A 21,542-nucleotide genomic window follows, 5' to 3' on the forward strand; every position below is an offset into this window, starting at 1 on the left:
TGGAACCATGTGGAACGTTGAAGTGATCACTGGAATAGTGTAACACCCTTTGGAACAGTTGGAACAGGTTATATCACGAAACTGTTTCGTATTGAATTGGAGGTCAATGATGGCGTGACCTTTGCAGAGAGCAAAGAAGAGGAAAACTGTTTAGAAATTGAACTGTTTATCTCTTGGAACCATGTGGAACGTTGAAGTGATCACTGGAGCAGTGTAACACCCTTTGGAACAGTTGGAACAGGTTATATCATGAAACTGTTTCGTATTGAATTGGAGGTCAATGATGGCACTACATGTGACCTTTGCAGACAGCAAAGAAGAGGAAAACTGTTTATAAATTGAACTGTTTATCTCTTGGAACCATGTGGAACGTTGAAGTGATCACTGGAATAGTGTAACACCTTTTGGAACAGTTGGAACAGGTTATATCACGAAACTGTTTCGTATTGAATTGGAGGTCAATGATGGCACTACACGTGACCTTTGCAGAGAGCAAAGAAGAGGAAAACTGTTTACAAACTGAACTGTTTATCTCTTGGAACCATGTGGAACGTTCAAGTGATCACTGGAGCAGTGTAACACCCTTTGGAACAGTTGGAACAGGTTATATCACGAAACTGTTTCGTACTGAATTGGAGGTCAATGATGGCACTACACGTGACCTTTGCAGACAGCAAAGAAGATGAAAACTGTTTAGAAACTGAACTGTTTATCTCTTGGAACCATGTGGAACGTTGAAGTGATCACTGGAATAGTGTAACACCCTTTGGAACAGTTGGAACAGGTTATATCACGAAACTGTTTCGTATTGAATTGGAGGTCAATGATGGCACTACACGTGACCTTTGCAGAGAGCAAAGAAGAGGAAAACTGTTTAGAAATTGAACTGTTTATCTCTTGGAACCATGTGGAACGTTGAAGTGATCACTGGAATAGTGTAACACCCTTTGGAACAGTTGGAACAGGTTATATCACGAAACTGTTTCGTATTGAATTGGAGGTCAATGATGGCACTACACGTGACCTTTGCAGAGAGCAAAGAAGAGGAAAACTGTTTAGAAATTGAACTGTTTATCTCTTGGAACCATGTGGAACGTTGAAGTGATCACTGGAACAGTGTAACACTCTTTGGAACAGTTGGAACAGGTTATATCACGAAACTGTTTCGTATTGAAACAGTTTCAATTTTTTAACAGTTTGAAAAAAAAACTATTCCAGGTTTTCTTACCCATCTCTAGTTTGAACTCTAAAACTCCAGGATATACTAACCGATAACTTTCCTAACTTGTTTGGGAACGAAAATCCGCTGCCTGGTTTATTACGCAGCTTTCTTACCACATGTGATGAACTAAAACAAAATTTTCTGAGTTTCTCTTTCTATGGGTATGAATATTAAGTATCTGAGTTTTATTAAACGTGAGTCACAAGTGTTCAAAACCAGAAAGCTTATTTGCGGGAGCCTGCATGTATGCCAAAAGGACACAATCTGACAGAGCTGTCGAAAAGCTACACTTGAACAGATAGACACATAATAGTCGCTAGCAACGCGTCAGAAATAACAGATAGATAAGTAGACAATGCTTCCCGCTATGCTTCAAGCGTGCCACAACAATGTATCTACCACTCACTGCCAGCTACACCGGAGAGAGCGCATCCTTCAAGATAATCGACCTCAGATATTCGAACCGTGCAGCTTTATGGTCGGAAGTCCCACAGATTCCACGCACAAGAGCTTTGTGATATCCGTGAGAGCAGCCGAACAGTATATTATAAATACCGAGAGCCATTTTCCCTGTTTGACTATACTTGGAGAGCTGCCAGCCCACCCAAACTCACTGAGCGTTGAATGGGAGAAAACGCTACTGAGACAGATTTCTAACGTCTGCACTTGCGCTATGCCTTGCCAGAGCTCCAGGGCAGAAAACCTCCCAAGTTATCCTATAAATCTTTAATCTGGCGCAGATATAGCGCCGTCGAAAGCACTATAAGTGCTACAGAAAAAGCATGACAATTTCTCACACAAAATTTGGAATTTCCTGTTCCGATACTTCAAAATTGTAGAAACAGAATACATTATTTTTCTCCGTTATGAGTGAATTGTGAGGGTTCCTGACATAAAACTACAGGTGAAAAAGAGGCTAATGTTTTAGCCAACAAAATTATTTCAACTATTTACAATGTAACAGAGTTCTATCTGGAAAAGGGATTCTAACAACTCTAAGTGTATAGGGTTATATTATTACTGAAAAACACTAAAAACGTTCCAATAAATTCAGATTTCCATTACTATAATTTAGGATAAAATGTGATATATATATATATATATATATATATATATATATATATATTAAAAATTGGAGATTTATCCTTCGAAGAGGTGGAAAAATTCAAATATCTTGGAGCAACAGTCACAAACATAAATGACTCTCGGGAGGAAATTAAACGCAGAATAAATATGGGAAATGCCTGTTATTATTCGGTTGAGAAACTTTTCTCATCTAGTCTTCTGTCAAAAAATCTGAAAGTTAGAATTTATAAAATAGTTATATTACCGGTTCTGTATGGTTGTGAAACTTGGACTCTCACGGAGATTAAGGGTGTTTGAGAATAAGGTTCTTAAAAATATTTGGGGCTAAGAGGGATGAAGTTACAGGAGAATGGAGAACGTTACACAACGCAGAGCTGCACGCATTGTATTCTTCACCTGACATAATTAGGACCATAAAATCCAGACGTTTGAGATGGGCAGGACATGTAGTACGTATGGGCGAATCCAGAAATGCATATAGAATGTTAGTTGGGAGGCCGGAGGGCAAAAGACCTTTGGGGAGGCCGAGACGTAGATGGGAAGATAATATTAAAATGGATTTGAGGGAGGTGGGATATGATGGTAGAGACTGGATTAATCTTGCTCGGGACAGGGACCAATGGTGGGCTTATGTGAGGGCGGCCATGAACCTCCGGGTTCCTTAAAAGCCAGTAAGTAAGTATATATATATATATATATATATATATATATATATATATATATATAGGGACATCATTTTATTTTTACTTCAATTTTTATTGTACCCGAGTTTTTTAATGTACTTCACTCCCACCCCCTCTACTAGTAAACTTTCAATCGTTCTCCACACAGAACCAAGCGTATACAGTCAAAGTCGCCTTACGATCATAGTAAACACAAACAGTAAGCCTACTGAAATAGTGAGTATAGTACGTTTCAGAAATATGTTCGCGTTTTCCAGTGACAAAAGAGCTTTCAATATTGAATCATATTCTCGGACAGGTACTTTCGTCCGTTTGCCTATATCGCATCCGGTTTCCCCCACCCGCTTCTGCTAGCCCCTCTGTAAAGACTAGTGGCTGGGCTGTCTTAGCTCTTTTCTGAAAACATTAATTTCTGTTAGGAATTGGACGTCTACGTAATATTATACAACTGTTTAAAATAAATAAAAGAGCCTCGTTAATTAACTGTCACGTGATTACCCTCCTTTCTACGACCCTGCGATAAAACCACTTGGACAGGCAGTAGATAGCATGTCTGAGTAATTTTATCCTTTCGAAACGGGCAGAAGTAAAGACTGAATTTAAAGTACGTAAGGTACTCTTTTATAGAGTAGGTACAGAATTATTTCAACATGAGTTATTAGTACGAAGGACGAAACTGGTAATTGGAATTAGGCACAATCGTCTATAGTGCGATAATATGCAAAAAAAGAACTGAAGTCTGTATCGAAATGAACGGCCACCATTTTCAAAATTGTGTTTAAATATCCATATTATGTTATTTTTCAATTTAACTTCATTCTCTATATCTTATCCTAATGTGCTGTAGACAGTATAATGTACACTACATAATGAATACGTCCGAATGGATAGCTCAGTTCGTAAATAAAACACTTATTGTTAATACAGTACTGTATTTTGGTTAAACACAAACCTAGTGAAAATTATCAAACTCAAAATCGTGATATTTCCTAGTTTACGTAAATGGATGAACTACTTTCTTCCCTTCTATACCTAGCAAAGTGATTTGTTTATAATTTACGCCAGTATCATTGAACTCCAGTCGTGGAAAGGGGTAGCAATGGTGTTTCCAGTTCTCAACCGTTAATTCAAAGGTATAGCCAGGTTAATATTAGAAATGTTAGTAAAAATAAAATGATGTCCCTGTATATATAAAGGATATACAAAAAAGATCATGCAAAAAGATCTAATAGAAACTGAGGCAAAATTATACAGAGTGGGCCATGGAAACCTGACGATTTCAACATACAAAATTAACAATATAAGATACAAATTAAAATTGTAATGCTGTTATATAACAATAGGTTATTGAATGTTATTTTCTACATATCACACCTTTTAAATGGCCTCCACCACATAAGATAGCATAGGCTACATTGCTTCAGTCTGTCACATAGTTCCTTCAGGCTGGTCGGTCGGTTGTTATCTTATAACATTGTTAATTTCATTATTTTAATGTAGCATATCGTCGCTTAAGAAACAATACCGCGTAACTGACATGTTTGGTCAAAACTGTTTTTTTGCACAGATGATACCTCTACTGTCATCTGCATGCATTGACAAGCGCGGAAATTTGATTGCATGAATGGCCTGCGTGCGAAGGAGGGGGGTACAATACCGCGTATCTGAAGTCACGAGAAGTCTGTAGGAAATACCGCGTATCTGACAACAGATAGGCTGTTATGTCTACTCCCTGCGCGCCCTCAGTACGGAAGCTGGTTCTCGTTACTGCCTTGTGAAATTGTGTCAACAGTGTGTAATATTCTGAGAAGATTAAAGAAGTGTTCAGTTTTAATTATTTAAAAGGTAAATATAATAGAATTATTTCACTAATGTCAATTGAATGTTAGTTGAGCTGAATTCCCGCAGAATCTTATTGCAAGTTCATTCACTGAAGTATAGTAGGCTACATTTATTGTTTTATTATTATATAGGCCCACAGATACAAGAAAAGAAATGGATAATGAATCAGACGACGGTCAGTTTAGCGAGAACGAAATCCTATCTGTGCTATGTTCTGCATTCAAGACGGGAGAAACTTCTGTGAACATTAACGAAGGTATGGCATAAGAAATATCACAGCTATTAAACTTTTATTTTTCTTCAGTTACGGAATGATAACAGCAAACTTAATTTAAGTACTTAATATAAATAATCGTGAATGGGCCGCTAAAATAATTTGTGCTACATTCAGTGGTGCCGAGCTTGGTTCCTTCCATTTCCTCCGGTATGAGGAAGATGTAAATTGATGATAATATTTACTACACATGTTTTTAATCCATTTATATCACATTTATAAACACTAGTAATCTCATCTTATTCGTAGGTGTACTGCCTGATAATTCAAATGCAAAAGAAAACCGTCCTTCTGAAAATGGCTGCTGCAGGTCAGGCATTGTCCATCCAGTGTTACCGGTAAGGTTATGATCGTATTATGCAGTCTGGTATGATTTAAAGCAACACTATTAAAATAATACCGCTAGAAATAGGATAGGACAGAAACTGAAGACAATACTCCGTCAATGAAGGATCTACACCAAATTTCGGATGCGTCTTCAGATGTAGACGACCTCGAAGAATTCGTGAGTCCTACTTATTCTACATCTTTACATTCGTCAGAAAAAGATAAAGAGAAGAATCTACAAGCGTTTCATGGAAATTTGACAGAAAAGAGAAAGAAGTTCAAAACCACAAAAGGATAAGTGGAAGAAAATGAAAAATAGAAAACTTAGAATGGAAGAGGAAGCTTATCTTAGCTACAAGAGATCGAAAGATGGCAAAGTGACACATGATACGGAAAGAGATGCAAAGAATTTGGGGCTAGAGTGTAGTTATAAAATGTGCCAAAATTCGAAAGTAAGGGGATGTAATTTAATTTCTAATGAGAGAAGACACATCTTTCAGGCATTCTGGAAAATTTTGACTTGGGAACAGAGGACCGTTTACGTATGAAATCTTGTGTATTTCACTCCTGCGAAAAGATCTGGCAGTAAAAATTCTGAATCAAGAAGAAAGAGAACATTTGTCTACAACCTAAAAGTTGATGAGAAAAAAATTCAGGTTTGCAAAAAGATGTTTCTGTGTACATTGGGAATTAAAGAATGAACTGTGCGATATTGGTTACCTAATAGTACTGATGCCGTCCCTTCAGTAAAAAAAAAGTCATGTTCTCGTGCAAAAGCACAGAAAAAAGAGCATTAGTAGCCTGCCTAAATTACCGTCACATTATTGTATATAGAACCGATTGTGCCATAGTTTTTATGATAGTATTCCACACTAGGGTTAGTCAAGGATTACTTTTTGTGATTTCAGCATAGGCCTATAATTATTTCTTTATTGTGTTTAACGAATGTTGTGCCTGAAAAATTATCATCATTATTATATTTTTATATGATTTTCTTTTCATTATTCGCAAGTCACTCAAGTCCATTGTCAATAATAATAATAATAATAATAATAATAATAATAATAATAATAATAATAATAATAATAATAATATTATTATTATTATTATCATTATTATTATATTATAAAATTATATTTATCAGCAACGTTTTAGTAACAATTCTACTTATCTATTCAAATACGTAGTGTGAAAATAAAGTACCTGATATCAGATTGTCGGGAGGAAATTCAACACAGAATAAATATGGGAAATGCCTGTTATTATTCGGTTGAGAAGCTTTTATCATCCAGTCTGCTGTCAAAAAATCTGAAAGTTAGAATTTATAAAACAGTTATATTACCGGTTGTTCTGTATGGTTGTGAAACTTGGACTCTCACTTTGAGAGAGGAACATAGGTTAAGGGTGTTTGAGAATAAGGTGCTTAGGAAAATATTTGGGGCTAAGAGGGATGAAGTTACAGGAGAATGGAGAAAGTTACACAACACAGAACTGCACGCATTGTATTCTTCACCTGACATAATGAGGAACATTAAATCCAGACGTTTGAAATGGGCAGGGCATGTAGCACGTATGGGCGAATCCAGAAATGCATATAGAGTGTTAGTTGGGAGGCCGGAGGGAAAAAGACCTTTGGGAAGGCCGAGACGTAGATGGGAGGATAATATTAAAATGGATTTGAGGGAGGTGGGATATGATGATATAGACTGGATTAATCTTGCTCAGGATAGGGACCAATGGCGGGCTTATGTGAGGGCGGCAATGAACCTCCGGGCTCCTTAAAAGCCAGTAAGTAAGTAAGTATTATTATTATTATTATTATTATTATTGTTATTATTATATTTATTATAACAATAAACATTGAACTGTGTCTTCTTTTTCCTTTCCCAGTTTCAGCATTTGACTAAGAATGCAGCAATCATTGTCTGGAACGTAATCTAGTGCTGATTCAAGCTACAGGCTACCGACCTTGACCTCAAGTCAGATGGTAGGATAACAATTAAGATAACACCTTGACACATACAAGAGTACAAATAATATTTCCAGTAGGTAGTTTTCACGCAAAGAAAACGCTTGTCAACATGTGTCCTGAAGCTGCTAAAGTTGTCTCACAATACCGCGTAACTAACAAAATGTAGTCAACGGCAGAGTTCCAATACCGCGTAAGTGATATGGCCAAATGTGTACGGCCATGATCATCCATTTTCACTTGGTTACAAATTAGTTATACTATTTCATAGCCATACACCACTTTTCAAGTCTATTGCGTTATTTTTATGGTTTTTATTCGGTTTTTTCCTTCTCCTGTAAAATTTACATTTTGTCAGTTACGCGGTATTGGTTCTTAAGCGACGATATAGACACCGATCAGATGTGGGCGTCCTCTAGCTTGGGGTCAGCAGCCAGATCTCACTTTCCAAAAAAGATTTTGATTTCGAATTTTATTTTATGCTTTCTTACTAAGAATCCTAAAAATTACAGTGCGATTCATTGACTACCATAGAAGCTACGGCATGATAATGTTTAATGTTCAACGATGCAGCAACTGGCGTCCTCGATCTGCTAACCGCAACCGGCAACGAAAGAACTAAAATGACGAACGATTATACCTAACTAGTCTTTATAGAGCCTACACTTTCTAAGACATAAGCAAAGAGGAGGAGCCACGCAGGAAATAACAGCGACGCGACTATAGTACTCTTTTAAATGTGCTTAGTACGCTAGAAAAGTGCTTCATTAGAAAATCTAGTACTTTTGTTTTAGTTATTTTTACTATCCCGCTAAATAATCTGCCTTGAGATGTTTTTGTATATCTCTGGCAGAATGTTTTTATGTGACCACAGATCATGTAGCGTACAGTCTTAGAGAAACATTTTGTCGCATAGATACTTTATAAGTTCCAGAAAGAAGGCAGTATCTGTGCGACAAAACTTTTTTCTAAGACTGTACGCTGTCACGGGAATCCCAACAATCACGTGAGGCCAGACGCTTGACAGTTCAGTGACCAGTATCCCACGCACTGTGACACAGTTATTACGTCTGGTAACTGACGACTGGGTTCATTGCCTTCTGTCCCATGACTTGTGAAGTGTAGTTCCACTACTATGGTGTACTGACAGCATGTCTGGCCGTGAAACGAGCGGACCCGGGTTCAAATCCTTATTGGAACAAGTTAAGGCTGGTTCACAATACATTAAGACATTAATACATCAATTTAAGCACAGAAACTTAATCATAAACAAAAGCAAGAAAAATGTATTTAATTCCATATTTTCTAACGTTAATAGAAAAAAAAAGATTTCGGCCAAGTTTGGGGGGGGGGGGAGTGCTCCCCATGCCCTCCCCCATAACTCCGCCCATGAAGACCCTGATCAGTTGTAGTTAATTTCTGATGTTGTCTGGTGATGTTTTTCACGGTTACATTTTCTTCGTGTAGCTATTACAACAATGCCTAAAGTAAAATCAATGGCAAGTTGTCGTCTGCAGCAATATGTTGTAGAATTTAGGGATATTTTTAGTTCCGATGGACGTATTCTGTACTGGCGGCCATGTGGGAAAGCAATAAAGGCTGAAGAGCGACCTCAGGTAATACAACACCTAGCTGGCAACAAACACATCGCTGCAGTTTCGCGCCTGACGAAGAAACAACCTCTAATTAGTGTCCAGTTCAAGGTATCTAAAGTACCTTCATATGAAAGAATTTCTACAACTTAGTCTAAAAAGAATCTTATTCAGACGCTTGTAATAGCCCATTTTGATTATTGCAATTCCTTATTAACTAGCGTAAGTTCATTCTTAGCTGAGAGACTACAACGTGTTCACAATGTGTGCATACGATTCATCTGCAATACTCGTAAATTTGACCATATAACGCCTTCCCTCCAGTTACTTTCATGGGTGCGTCTGAAGGAACGAAGAACAATACATTCACTGTCTCTTCTATTGTGAATCTTGCATACTTCTACTCCGAATTATCTGCTATCGCGTTTTCAATGTCTTACAACTCTTCGAAACCGGCATCAAACACTTCTTTCTATCCCTCATCACAGAACGTCTTTATACTCATCCTTCTACACTGCAGAAATACCTCGTCTCTGGAATTCGTTACCTAATGACGTCAGGGACTGCCGGACTTTATCACAATTCAAAATTGAATTGGAAAATTTTGTCTTATTTAATAGTTTTTAGGTAGTATTGCTGGAATTGTTGATTTCTGTCTTTTATTCTAATTAAAATTTCTTGTTTCTGTTAGTTAATTAGTTAGGATATAATTAATTACGATACTTAATCACTCATCTAAAGTTGGTGTGACTGCAACCTGTGTATATTTTTGTGCGAGATCGTGCGTATTTGCTTGTTTTCCGCACAGAACCATTACGCGGTAAGTGTGAAATACCACATTCAGTATTCCCAACGTAACACACATAACAATTTCCCTCTTCTTACCGCTTAAGCGCGACATTCATTTTACTGCTTTAGGCTTTTAACATATTATTTTTAGAGACGTTTAACATAGTAATAATTATAAATTGGAAACTTACCACTGCAATTTCACCTAAATTGCAATGTTAATTATTGTTTTTTAAATATTTGCAAAAATTAAGTAAAGTGTACTACTCCACGAAACTTATTGCATTCCTGATACGAATAACATTAAGGAAGCCGTGAAAAAAATCAACGAGATTCCAGATGCCGATGTTATTACTGCAATATGTTATATAAATAATATTGTTAAAATATTAAAATGAAAAAATAAATCATTACATAACCTTACCGTTTGTTTTAAGTTCGCATTTATAGACTGGGGGGAAAAAAAGACAGACGTATATCTCGGCCTGCTGGAGTATAGTAAACACAGAAAACATTTTACAGCAACAATGTTGAAGAAAGATACTTTGGTGTTCCGAAGTTGGCGTCATTAAACAGAAACCAACATGGAGATTTCATTGCAACTAATTAGAAATTCGTCTTTCAGGTATGTAATAAACGATCTTCGCACAAAATAATGTACGATACACGAGCGGTATGTTTGTTTTCATGTTCTCGGAAATTAAAAAAGCTCAACTACGTTTCGCTTTTTCAATCTTTTCCTCGACCATGAAAACGTCAACATACCGCTCTTGTAACGCATATTACTATTGTGTGGCTTTACTCTGTTTATGGTACGATTTTTCTTTTTACTTCTATTATTGTATTTGTATTTCTGGTGGTGTGGCCTTAACTACACCAGAATAAATAAATAAATAAATAAATAAATAAATAAATAAATAAATAGTTTGTTTCTATTCACATAACATAATTCAAACATAATATTTATTATTGTGCTGTACCGAAGTACATATGATATTTCCGTGCAGGAATTCTCCATTACCATATGATGAAGGATGGGTGGAGCGAGAAAATTTCTCTCCGACATCGGGACCCGAACCCGGGTTTTCAGCTCTACGTGCTGACGTTTTATCCACTAAGCCACACCGGATTCCAATTCCGATGCCGGATTGAATCCTCTCAGTTTAAGTTCCACCTCTTAGTTTCCCTTTAGTGGCCAACCCTCATGCATTGTGTCACAGTGTGTCCATCACACTATATGCAGAGGTGCACTCATTACGCATTCCATCGGATCTCGGCCGCTTAATCACTAGTAATGAGTGCACCTCTGCACATAGTGTGTTGGACGTTGTGCCACTGGCACACATCTGTGACACAGTGCATGAGGGTTGGCCACTAAAGGGAAACTAAGAGGTGGAACTTAAACTGAGAGGATTCAATCCGGCATCGGAATTGGAATCCGGTGTGCTTAATGGATAAAGCATCAGCGCGTAGAGCTGAAAACCCGGGTTTGGGCCCCGAGAGAGAATTTTTCTCCGCTCCACTCTTCCTTCATCATAATATTTTTTTTTTCTATTTTAACACATAATTCAAATAATTTAGTAGCCTACATAAAAATAAATATTTTCCGAATTTCAGCGCCTAAAAATCAGAGTCCTAGTAATAAAGCACAATGATTCAATTCAAGAATAACCTTCGGGCCCTTTCTTTGCACAAAGGAGAATAAATTTGTGACCTTTATTGGTTTTCAGACATTATTTGACTCAAATTTCGTACACCGTAATTACATCTCATCCGTTACGTTAAAGTCTATAAAAAGATAGCAAAATCTTAGAACTGACATATTGGAGACTTGTTTATATTTATGTGTAGCATATTGAATCCGAATCAAGGATCCCCATCTCCTGGAGTGTGAAGTAATTAAAATTCCCACAAGAGCGCGTCCCTGTTCAGACTGCCAGAATCGGAAGAGCTCAGCGTCTCTGTGGATGTTATGACACCAGGAGGCCAAGGTGGAAGTTGGCAAAGTTAGTGAGGAAGTGAGTAAGCCCATGGAACGCGACCAGAAAGCCACAGAACATACGGGTATTCTGAAAATATCACTCGGTCTCCATGATGCACTCTAGCGACGAGAAGCTCAACTACATCGTTGCTGTTGTAACTAAGGAACGGATTACTAAGTAAACAATTTTTTACTTTCTCTTAATAAGTGGTGCAAAAAATTGGTTGTGCTGAAATACACGTAAAAGTGGCTTGGACATATTACTTGTCTGTCACTTGTTACTGCTATTATTATTATTATTATTATTATTATTATTATTATTATTATTATTATTATTATTTTTATTATTATTATTATTATTATTATTATTATTATTATTATTATTATTATTATTATAATTGGCCTCTGGCTGTTGTTCAGCACACAAATATTAAAAATAAATAAATAAATAAATAAAATAAATTATTATTATTATTATTATTATTATTATTATTATTATTATTATTATTATTTTATGCTCGACCATGCCGAAATGTCGTAATTATACACCTGATAGTAGCCATTTAATGCACCTCATTAAAGTACACCTATTCATTATAATTCAGTTGTTCAGCCAATAAGAAATCACCATTGTACCATTATAAAACCGCAAGTATCGATTATTCTCGGATATGAAATCGAAAGACAATTAGCGAAAAGTCACGGAGGCAGGAAATCCAATACTGTCGCAGAAGGTTATGTTCTGTTACTATAATAATTAGCGTTAATAATTGTAAATAATATTCAAATAAATTCAATTTTTCATCTCGTTTTTCAATTCTAAATCAATTTCCAGGTTATATCAAGACTAATCTTCATGTTATTCTCTAGATTATATCAAGGTCAATGACATTCGTGGCTCGGAAAAAATCAATACTTTCGCGTTTGCGCACATCTCACAATTCAGGTCAGTTCCGCTCCTCACTTACATAACCATAACATGAATACTTATGAATAATTTCAAGTTAGAAATATGGTCGAGCATAAAAAGTCGTATGAAACTTGCCTATAATGGTAATTAAGACGCTCGTATGAAAATTATGAAACGAGCGCAAGCGAGTTTCACAAACAAACATACTCGCGTCTTAATTACTACCATTATAGGCTCGTTGCATAATGTAATTATTATTATTATTATTATTATTATTATTATTATTATTATTATTATTACATCTATGTTTGTGAAGAGTTATCTTCTGTAAGAAAATTTCGCAAATGGCAACAAAATCAACACATCACATTCGTCAGTTACTTTCGTATAAATGTGTTATCTTCATTCGGGAAACCAAATTATGTTCATATTATTATTATTATTATTATTATTATTATTATTATTATTATTATTATTACTATTATTTGCATTCTTATAATGTACATTTTTGTAAAGAGGTTTTTTTAGCTCAAACTGCCCAGACAGATCTAAAATGAATTATGTACTTCTGCCAGTGTTCTCAAAGTACATAATAGTACAGTAACGAATTACTTCAGCTGATTATTAACAATTATATTGCCATTTTATTAATATCATTACATAACGTGTAGTATCTTTGCGACGAGTTACATATTTTTTTTAACACAATTGCACATGCCGCTCCGAAATCAACAAAAAAATTCTAGACGCGACTTTATCATCATTTTGAGTTTATTCTCATATAATTCATTATATTATTATTATTATTACTATTATTATTATTATTATTATTAAAGTAATTATTTTAATTTTACTTAGATTCCATAATTTACTACACAAATAGTGGATAATTTAACAATATTCTTTAAAAACTGAAACCTAACTCTTCAATCTCTTTTTCAGTTTACCGTCCTGAATTTTCATTTCAAATTTCCTCAATTCGCAACTAATCACAGGTTTGCCTCGCCCTGCACGGAAATTCAGAAAGTGTAAACCTAACTTAAAACGCCCTATCATTCATAGTTTTCTGCCCAAGGGCAGGTCTTTCACTCTAAACCTAGCATTCTCCAATCTTTCTTATTTTCTACCTTCCTTTTAGTCTCAGCATACAATCCATATATATCTTAATTTTGTCTATCATCTGATAACTTCTGCCCCGAAATTCTCCCCTGTTTACCATTCCTTCTAATGAATCCTTTAGTAGGCAGTTTCTTCTCGGCCAGTGGCACAGCCAATTCCTTTTTCTCTTCTTGATCAGTTTCAACATTATTATTTCTCCACCCACTCTTTCTAGCACAGCTTCATTTCTTATCCTGTCTGTCCATTTCACACGCTCCAGTCTTTTCCATATCCACATTTCAATTGCTTCTAATCGTTTCTCTTCACTTCGTCGTATATCCATGTTTCTCCTCCATAAAATGTTATACTCGACACAAAGCACTTCACTAACTAAGATCCATAAATATTCGTGTGATAACATGTACCATCACTAAGATAACGCAGCATAATCTGTTAAGATAAAAATATAGTTCATTGTATAGCTAGAGTTGCAATGTTGTTGTTTAGCTAACTGTCCGAAGACAGGTCTGAACCTCACAAGTGATACCAACAAAGCACAACTTATGAAGCAACTAGGTAAGAAGATAATAGGGTAGGGTGGCCAGTTCCTTTCCCCCCTCCATTGCATACGTCGCCGGTTAGTTACATATTACATTAATTAGACTTCAGATTTATTTATTTATTTATTTATTTATTTATTTATTTATTTATTTATTTATTTATTTATTTATTTATTTATTTATTGTTATTGCTAGTAAGTTTGAAATGAATACAAATTAATAAATACAATGAAAGATAAACTAGCCCACTCCTGAATGAGTAAGACTCGTGGTCAGGAAGGGGATTCCAATACCGACAAAAATGAAATTAAAATTGAAAGTGAATAGAGATTAAATAGCGTTTAATATGTTTAAACCCAAACTATAAATCCACTACAAATGTTTTTATTTTTTTTATTATTAATTTGGAGACGATTCGTGATTGAAATATTATTGGAATAATTTTTTTTAATAATCTGGGAGCTTGACTCATGCTATGATAAAAAGCTGCATTGGTTTTACATTTTGGTTCAAACAAACGCAGAGAATTCATATTTTTAGTTCTATATTTATGTATTTACCTTACAAAGTTACTAAAATATCTATGAAAATATTTTAATAAAATAAAATGATACATTTGTTTAATGTTGAAAACTTTGAAATGTTTAAACAGCAATTCAGTTGGGTAATCTTTCTGCTTTTTTAAACAAATTTTTAATACTTTTTTCTGTAGTAAAATTAACGGATAAAAGTGGGATTTATAAGTTCCATCTCAACCTATAATACCATACATAAATATAGATTGAAATAATGCTAAATAAATTACACGTAAACAGTTAATTGACAAAATATTTCTTAGAATAACAAAGTAGCATAATGTTTTACGTAATTTATCAGAAATTTATCAGATGCATTTAATTTAATTTATCAGAAATTTATCAGATGCATACAAACAATTGTTCTTCCTCTGACACATATCGTCAAGTGAGATGTACTGCCTGATAATACATCTGGATATCAGCCAGAACCTCAATCAGATGCAATACAGCTATTAAATAATGATAAATCCTTTCGCTACTGGATTTCAATATACTAAACTAAACGCCCGAGTACGAAGATTAGGTAGACAGCACGCTGAACTAATGTGTCGAAGAAGTTGCCTACGCAGCAGGTGTATGTCTATTTCTGGGGAGACGTGTCAGACTGTGTACGTGGGCAAGGCTCCGTAAGCACGGTGGTAATGGCTGTTTTGCTTGTAATTTCTGTCTAAATTTACGACTTGCCATAAATATCTCACTGACGTGTCCATATTCAAGTTAACTTTCAGGTCACACACTTGGGCCAACTCAATTCCATAATAAACCCTAATTAAGTATGTATTATACTGCAAAGTAGATATGGAGAGTGGTTTATATTTGTTTCAAGATAAGGCCGTTGCAATAATCTATTTTTAGAATATGAATGACATTTCAACTGCCCTTTAACCTCTTTGTTACTGTACTCAATATTTCAGCTTCACACATGCAAATTAATAATAATAATAATAATAATAATAATAATAATAATAATAATAAGAGTCCGGACGTTTATGCATTTATAACAGTTAAAATAAGCAGGCAAAAAAGGCAATAAAAAGGTAAAAAAGGCACAATAATCTTTGAAAAAGGCATTATAAATTTAAAAAACGCATAATATATTTTAGCAATAAATTTAAACTATATCAACATAACGCACATATTTACTTCGTAGGTGACACATGTTGACTTATAAAAGACTTTTTTCGTGATTAACCGTCTTTTCACAAACCTTACATAACAAAACTGTTCCATCGGTTGAAAACACGTGGGGACCAAATTCACTAACGTAAGCATGAAGTTTACTTTTCAATGGTTTACTGAATTTAGGCATTCTAGCTTACCGATCTTATACCTTCTGTCACCCAACAATAACTGTTTCTGACTCAAAAATGTATTTCTCCTACAATAATAGACACTTGTAGCACAAAATTGTAACAGTACGATTTGAAAATATGAAAGCAAACAATTGAAAATGCTACGTGACAACTTCTATGAGAACGAGCTTAATATATAAAATTATAAAGCTGATTGTTGGTATCGTGAAGACATGGTAATATACTGTATTTGTAACTGTGGATTGTCGATCATTATTCATATTACACTAATAGTATTAAAGCACAATTCAAGGGTTCAGAGCCATAATGGGCCAAGTGCCATTTACTAAAACCGTAGAAAACAAGGGTTAAAATGAAGTTATTACCATAATTCAATGGAAACATATAGCAAGTAATATAAAGTATATACATTAAAACTAAATGATATGTCAATCTTCATTAAACTATGGCATTGGCTTAACTTTAACCCTTGCTTTCTCCGTTTTTAATAAATGGCGCTTGGCCCACTATGGCTATGAACCCTTCAATTATTAGCAGATTAAGCACCGAAATAAATTACTTTTATTTACTATTGTTAGTAAAGTTAGTCATTGATTGATATATTTAAATTTCATACACATTACAATTAATTAGAAAATTATTGTAAATAAAAAAGAAATATTGTTTTAAAATGACAAAAAGGCACGTATTAGTAAGAAACACCTTAAAGAGGCAAAATAGGTAAAATAAAAATTGGCCCGATCACTTTGATTTACTCCAAATCACATTCATATCTATGCAAATAATTATTTACTTCCACCCAGTAAAAAAAGGCAATTTGCCAAACATCCGTCCGGGCTCTAATAATAACAAACAATGTAATGGTATTAAAAGAAATTTATCACACAGTCGAATGCAAATGTCAACCTTCACAAAAATACATATTTTTAGTATATTTTTAAAATTAAAACCAATCTTTTCATCTCGTTTCGGTTTAATTTCCTGAGCTGTCATTTCAAACGTTATAAATTCGAATTTGATCACAGGTTAGTGTGTTAAAACTCTTAACACCAGAGGTCGAAAGGTTACAGAAAGATATGGGAGACGTGGGGAAAAAACAAAAATGATAAAGATAAGATGAACAAGAAGACAATAAAAGTATGAAGACGAAGGTGATGAAGGAGAACATGAAAGATGGGTGACAAAGAAAATGGAGATGAAGAAAAGACTGAGAAAGAAGAGAAAATGAAGAAGAAGAAGAATGAGAAAGGGCAGGTGCATGAAAATAAAATTAGGGGTAGATGAAGGAGAAGGTGAAGAAGGTTGGAGATGACGAAAGTGATAAAGGTGAAGATGATAAAGAAGATGATAGTGATGAAGAACGTAAAGATAAATAAAATACAAAGAAGGGAAGATGAAAACAAGGGTGAGATAGAAATTAGTAATGAAGACAAGGTGAAGATGAAGACTAAAGTGAGAAAGGAGGTAAAGATGAAGATAACAAATGTGAAGATTAATAAAAATCCTGGGATAGAATGCAAGAATGAATGCGAAGGTGACAAAGTAGGTGAAGATTGAAAGGAACAGTGATAAAGAAAGTGAAAATGAAGGCCAAAGAGTCAAAGAAAGAGAACATAAAGACAAAAATAACAAATATAGGGATGAGCATCAAACTAACAAAAAAGCGAAGCTAATACAACGAGCATTGATTAATATATTTCAGTATTATTTGTATTTATCCTGGTAATGATGAACAGTTTGACTCGTAGACATTTTGTTTTTTCAGCATTAACTTCCCATGATTGTACAAGAAGATTCGAAGAGAACGGCAGTTACGTAGACTTTCGGCTCCCCCCTACTACCAATAATGCATAACACAATGTCAATACGGCGGTTGCTGTCGTCTGCGATACAACGAACTTTACTGTTGATTTTCGAGTTCGTCATTTTTTTCCGGTTATTACATGCTTATTTAAGTTGTGTTAACTCTCGCTAGTGGTTTTATATTTTATTTTATCCGTCTTAGTATTTATTTTATTATTGTAAAAATTTTTGTTTTATCACTATTATTATTATTATTATTATTATTATTATTATTATTATTATTATTATTATTAGTATTAATGAATTATTTTGTATGACTATCTTTGTATCATCTCCGACAGGATTATTCTATTATTATTATTATTATTATTATTATTATTATTATTATTACTACTATTATTTCTATCATCAGTATTATTATTTGATTTCTGTAAAATTTATGTAGACTACTGGACTGTACCCGAGCACGAGCATATGCTCATTTCGGGTATCTATTCATATGTATTCATTTCAAATGTAAATTGTAAATAAATTTGAAAATTTGAATTTGAATATCAATGATATTAAGTAGATTGTTTGAATTAAAAATGAGTGCGATTCTGGAAATATAATTAACTTATTTTTTTAATATTCCATTTTAAGCATATAAATATGACTCAAAACTGATATAATAATAACGATCTCGAAAACCGTGTCTCATGTCACGATGCGTCTCGTGTATTCCTCGAGATGGCAGCACTTGTCAAACTACACATCCACATCATTAAGGTGTAAAATTCATTTTATAGTATTTAGTCGTTCAGGGATGCTAATGAAGTAATGTTATAAACAGCAATTCCCAGATCATTACTGAAATATGAAAGAGGGGATTACAGTTAATTATGTTGCTGTTAGTGAAATATTAAATTTTAATGGAGTGAAACAAAACATCACGCCTGTCATATAGTGAAACAAACTTTTTCGGTGTAAGTTTAACAGAGTTATAACGCTACAAAATATGGTTCGATATATCGATTTCCACTTTGACTTCGTTGTTGTTCATACGTATTTTCTTTGTAAATGACGAAATACATGTATACATGTTTAATGAAGCTAAGAAGGTTATTTTCTTATATTCTTTATACACAAATATCCATGCAATACTCGTAAGATTCATAAAAGTACATTATTTTACCACAGGCCATATCGCGTTATTGTGAAGTCTGACAATTTTTATGTTAATACTGTAAGTTGTTTTCCTTATATTTTACAAATAGTTAACATGATGTTTTACCTTTACGCAGTCGACATTATTTGAAGAGAGATGGTAGATGAACGTTATGAAAATACAGAAATACTTGAAATATATCAAATTTTTATTTTACTCGTAAATAGTTTATGAGTTTCTTGAACACTAACTACAAGTTTCTGACCCCTTACATTTCTTATTACACAAATATAGGCTATATATTTCTTTCCTTCCTTTCCCCTTTTTGTTCTCTTTATCAACCAGTGAATTTATTATCATAGCCTTTTTATTGTGAATTTTATTAATATTCGTATTTCTTCTCTTTTTATTATTATTTTATTACATTCCATTTTGTTATATTCTACCTTACGTTTTCCATATTAACCATTTGTACTAAATGAGTTACTTTCACTATATTCCAATGTATTTTACTTTCTTTTTTCTATTATTGTATTATTTTCATGTTGTTTAGTGTCGATTTTATTATGCTATTATCGTTATTATTACTATTATTTTTTGTAATATGTTAGTATTCTGTTCTTTAACTTTTTGTTAAATTTTAACTGCTTGTATACTTTGTGACCTGGTAGAGTGTAAGAGAAGGCCCTATGGCCTTAACTCTGCCAGTATAAATAAAGAATTATTATTATTATTATTATTATTATTATTATTATTATTATTTTCTTTTTTTTTTGTAATATGTTAGTATTCTGTTCTTTAACATTTTGTTAAATTTTAACTGCTTGTATACTTTGTGACCTGGTAGAGTGTAAGAGAAGGCCCTATGGCCTTAACTCTGCCAGTATTTTTTTTATATCTTCTCACCATTCGTGAGCTGCCACAAGGGACAAAGAGTACTTAACCATAGAAATTTTTACAAGTTCATGAAAAACCATTAATTTTGTTTTAACAATGAAATTCTTACAAGTACAGAGCTGCAAATAATTTTTTTTTTGAGATTAGTGAAAATATACGTATTTTTAGAAAGGTAAGTGTTACAAAAACGAATTATTATTATTATTATTATTATTATTATTATTATTATTATTATTATTATTCACTTCAATGTGACATTAATTCAGTCGCTAAATGGTCGGAAGACAATGGTATGAAAATTAACGTATCCAAAACTAATGTAATAACCTTTTCTAGAAAAACTTCTTCACTGAAATTTAATTATTATCTAAATAATGTACTAATTAACAGAACGGATTGCGTAAAAGATTTGGGAATATTCTTTGACAGTAAATTGTATTTTCATAGTCACGTTGATTACATTTACAATCACGCAATCAGAATGCTAGGAATAATACGGTCAATAACTTATTCTTTTTCCACGCCCGATTCTCTTTTAATGCTATACTATACATTGGTGCGATCGAAACTCGAATATGCATCTGTAGTTTGGAACTCGATTACAACTACGGACTCGGCTAAATTAGAAAATATACAAAGAAAATGTATATCCTTATGTTCATTCAGATTTCTGCCCATTAATTCCGGGTATAGTTATGAGAGAAAATGTGAATATTTTAATTGTCAAAATCTATATGCTAGACGCCATGAGCTAGATTATCTGTTCTTTTGTAAAGTCTTCAAAGGTGATATATCCTGTGACTCTTTCTTAAACAATATTACCTTAAGTATTCCAACAAAATATATGAGAGCCCACAAACGTTTCTATATTAGAAATTCGAAATTTCTTTCACCAGTCTCCAGATGCATTAAAAATGCCAACATGCATGGCTGCGAATTCGATCCCTTCAATGTATAGTCTTTGTTTGCTCTTGGCAACGATTTATCATTTATGTATTATTTTAGGCATTATACTCAATTAACATTGTCTCATAGTATTCTTAGTTATCCATTCATCGTCATTATTGTAATTAATTGTAATTATATTTATGTCTAATAATTATTTTTGTTTTATGTTTTTTTTGTTATATTTGTGCTGAACTGTAATTGGCCACTGGCTGTTGTACAGCACATTAAATAAATAAATAAATAAAATAAAAAATTATTATTATTATTATTATTATTATTATTATTATTATTATTATTATTATTATAAATTTAAAAATAGATTTTGTATGTGTATGTGGAGGCATATGAGAGTATAAGCAAATAAGGAAATTTATTTTTTATCCTAGCAGTTAATTAAGCTTATTATTAGTTTTATTGGGTTATTTTACGATGCTGTGCCAACACCTCAGGTTATTTAGCGTTTGAATGAAATGAAGGTGATAATGCCGGTGAAATGAGTCCGGGATCCAGCACCGAAAGTTAC

The 21,542-nt window shown here is 33.7% G+C and overlaps 1 protein-coding gene across 15 annotated transcripts in view; it reads right to left on the reverse strand.

The window, feature by feature from the left end:
* LOC138701955 (uncharacterized) overlaps positions 1–21,542 on the reverse strand; it is a 920,371-nt gene that overhangs the window by 297,772 nt on the left and 601,057 nt on the right. The gene's annotated exons all lie outside the window — the stretch shown is intronic.

Source organism: Periplaneta americana, chromosome 6 (assembly GCF_040183065.1).
Source record: "Periplaneta americana isolate PAMFEO1 chromosome 6, P.americana_PAMFEO1_priV1, whole genome shotgun sequence".
In the NCBI taxonomy this organism is placed as follows: Eukaryota; Metazoa; Arthropoda; class Insecta; order Blattodea; family Blattidae; genus Periplaneta; species Periplaneta americana.